The sequence below is a fragment of the Egretta garzetta genome, unplaced genomic scaffold (assembly GCF_000687185.1).
Source record: "Egretta garzetta isolate BGI_Z169 unplaced genomic scaffold, ASM68718v1 scaffold126, whole genome shotgun sequence".
Taxonomy (NCBI): Eukaryota; Metazoa; Chordata; class Aves; order Pelecaniformes; family Ardeidae; genus Egretta; species Egretta garzetta.
This window is the reverse complement of record NW_009260128.1, coordinates 997,543-1,001,140: the sequence shown is the minus strand read 5'-3', so window position 1 is coordinate 1,001,140 and position 3,598 is coordinate 997,543. Positions and strand designations below refer to the sequence as shown.

At 41.8% G+C, this 3,598-nt stretch overlaps 1 non-coding gene across 1 annotated transcript; it reads left to right on the top strand.

Annotated features, from left to right (window-relative positions):
• The first annotated feature begins 784 nt into the window (after window positions 1–784).
• Window positions 785–888, top strand: LOC118452547. The gene has a single exon (XR_004842363.1). It is a non-coding gene; the product is annotated as a U6 spliceosomal RNA (small nuclear RNA).
• Window positions 889–3,598: the final 2,710 nt, after the last annotated feature.

Here is a 3,598-nt window from a genome sequence, read left to right as displayed (position 1 = left end):
TCCGCATGTTCTAGGCTGTCCACTTCAGACAGCAATGTCCCCAGGACAGGGACTGGCCCCCCGTGGGGCTTGGTAGGGTGCCTACCCCAGTGAGGACCTGTCCCTGGCTGCTCTGCAGACACCACAGCACCCTCAGCGTCACCATCCCTACCCACAGTCCTCCTGATGAAACCTAAAAGCCCTAAGTTCAAAAGGGGAAAAGATGGCAGGAAGAAGCCAAACAAAAAAAGCCCAGTGCACAAGACAAAATCTAGAGCATTTTAATGGCAGAAGCAGAGACGTTAATTCATACCCTCTATCCATACCTTTAAATGAACAGTGCCTCAATAAATCAGGACAGTATGGGGAAAAAAAGTTGTGAAAGACTGGGAAGAAATTAGAGGAAAGGGAAGGCACATGTTGGTGCCCAGGAAGCAGCTCTTACATTAGGAAGGGAGTAAATTATGCATCTTCATCAGAGGAGGCTACAGTAAAAGATCTGTCAGTGAAAGATCCTGAAGGGCAGTAGCTGAAAATAAATTCCTGCCTGGCCAGAAACCAGGTGTAGCAAAGTCAGCACTGTGGTGGAAGCTCTGCCCCATCTCCTCAGCTTGCTGCAGGCGGGAGATGGGGATTTAGTTTGGGTGGGAATTTTATTCTCTGTAACCAAAGCTCAGTGTCTCTGCTTGCGTAGCCCTGAAGTGCCACTTCAACTGGTTCTGGTACTACAAGAACTGGACTGCAACCAACAGCCCTTTTTATAAAGGCCACCGAACATACGTTGGATGGTATGACCGCGATTATCTCTCACTTCGGCAGCATGCATACTAAATTGGAACGATACGGAGAAGATTAGCGTGGCCCCTGTGCAAGGATGACACGCAAATTCTTGAAGCATTCCATGTTTTTGCTTAGGGACAGGGTTTAGTGGTGGGATGGCAGTGTTAGGTTAATGGCTGGACTTGATGATCTTAAAGGTCTTTTCCAACCTAAATGATTCTATGATTCTATGATTCTGTAGCTAAAAACCTGAACTTGATTCAAGTCAGTAACCTGGAAGGAAAAGGTACCATATCCTATTTCTGATCCTCCGAGCCAGGTCCCCATCTGCTCTTATCTTAATGGCTGCTCTGCAAACTAATAACTAGCATCCCTCCACCCCTCCTTTTTTTTTCTTCTTTATAAACAAGAGGAGGTTCCCTGTCTATACTCAATGTCCCATGGGAAGCTGCACATAAGAATCTCGTCTTACTGTTTACAGCAAATTACACCATGCAATTATTGCTCTCTTTCTTTCCCTTATGTATCTTCATCAATTTTATAAATTGAAAATGTATTGGCAGGGAATAATTGCAGTCTTGACATCTAAGTTGTGCAATGTGTCACCAAGAGATGTCTGAATTCTTTTTCTTTTTGAAATAGCTATTCAAAAGGCAACCCACAGGGCTCAGGGCTACCTTCTGCACCAGAGTAACACGGAAAAGACATGTGATTATTATATTTTACTGTGATGTCAACTATGTATGTACAGATGGAAGGACAGTTAGCAGAGACCAGCATGCAGTCAGTTATCAGGAAATAACTCTTATGAGAAATTTTTCTTTTTTTATCATGATATCAAGCAGCAGCAGTAATATAATATTACTTTCAATAACACTAAAAATATAATAAGAGATTGCAGTAGCTTCTTAACGGAGGAAGTCCTCCTCCCTGTGCATTTGAAAGGCATGCATCATTAAAACACTAGAAAATATATACCTGCAGATCGATCTTGCTATATTTCTGTGAAGCATTTTTGGAAATTGCTACAGTCTTTACTACTCTTAAAAGTATCTCAAGCTAAAGCCCAGAACACTGGGGAATAGTTTTAACCCACACTTCAGGTTAGAAGACTTGTCTTTAAACTGACTGATGAACTCGGTGTGGTGTCTGATCCTGCTTGGCAGCAGCAACGTGGTGGGGGCTGCGTTGTGCTATTCTTAGAGCACTATCCACAAGGGCCGGGCTAAGGCTCAAATTCCTGCTCAATGCTTTTACCCCAAGGAACGGAAAATACTTACTACTGGTAGACTCCAGGTAAGTGGATGAGGCAATTATCTGCAGGTTTTAAATAGAAGACAGCTACTCCACATGCTATGACGCTGTGTGTTTGCATAATGGTTGGCTGGCAGGCTCAGAGGGCTCCTCTGGCACTGCTCATTCAGCACGACCAAAACATAGTTACCTCTAGGGCAGCAGCATGACAAAAGCCAAAACCATAGAATCATAGAATCATTTAGGTTGGAAAAGACCTTTAAGATGTACACAAGCTGTTGCAGGTGAGGGAACCTTTTTGCGTGGACACTAAAGCAATACTTACTACTAAAACGCTGCTATGGAGTCTTCCCAAATTTGTGGAGTACATGTCTTTAAGATTTCATCTATATTTCCACAGCCTTTTGCACAGAGAAACAACTTTAATTACTTGTGCCAGTTTCTGCCTAATTTTGCAACTGAAGAGCGATCACCCTGAGTCCATCGCTGCAATCTTTAAGCGTTCCACAGATTAATGAATTCCTTTTTCTTGTTGTGAGAGAGGGAGAAGTTATAATCCTTCCTCTCAGAGGGGATGAACTGCTGCTAAAAGCTCAGGATTGACATCCTCTGAGGAGTCTGACTTGTGTTTTGAAAATCAATGGAGGTTAGGGGTACCAAAAGAGGAGTGAAATCCCTCAAAGGCTTTTGGACTTAGTGGCTTCCTCTGGACTACGGCAACGCAGAGAACTAAATCTAGATGCTCCCGTTCTGTGCCTTAACCACCAGGCCACCATTTGTCTCTAACAGAAAAGGGTGATGAATTGGATCAAGGAGGATATAAAACAGTATTACAACCTCAGGCTGAGTCGTAGGTCAACTTTGCAATCAACTCAAGGCCAGGATTTTACTTGGTGCCTTCCCCATGTGTCTAGAAAATAGAATGGAAGATAAAAACATGAAGTCACACAGGATCTTTTTAAAAAAAAATTTTGTTAAAATTATTTAACATTATTTGCCACTTTGAATGTTTGTGACTACACTGCTGAATTACAAAAAAAACCCCAAACAATTGATTGGAAATGAAACTTCCTAATAAGATACCAGCTTAGTCAATTAAATTGCGGGTTCGATTTCTATCCTCATTCTAATGAGCCCTACGGTGACTGGAGGCATATGGCATTTTGTCAAACCAAGGACAGTAGGAATACTGTAAACCTATTTTTTCTCATGAAAGTTGCTTTGTCCATAGAATTTGCCAGAAGCAAAGTGATTCTTTCATCTTATTATTATAAGATGCATCCAACCTACACATCTTCCTAAACGTGGCCTGAAGAATGATTTCTCTTTAAGGGAGGGTATTGCAAGGAACAGACAATGCACTTGCAAAAGAGGCATCTACAAAACTCATACACATCTGCATTATGGAAGAAAAATCACTCCCACTTACTTCTGTTAACTGTGCTAATTGCCAGTCCAGCCACCAATCCTCCAGACAAGCTTTGTGGATTAAGAAAAAAGTAGACAAAAAGAGCTTTGCTTGATTCTTTCAGCTCAAATAATGCAGATTTATAGCTAAACAATTATACATGTAAGGAAATGTGAT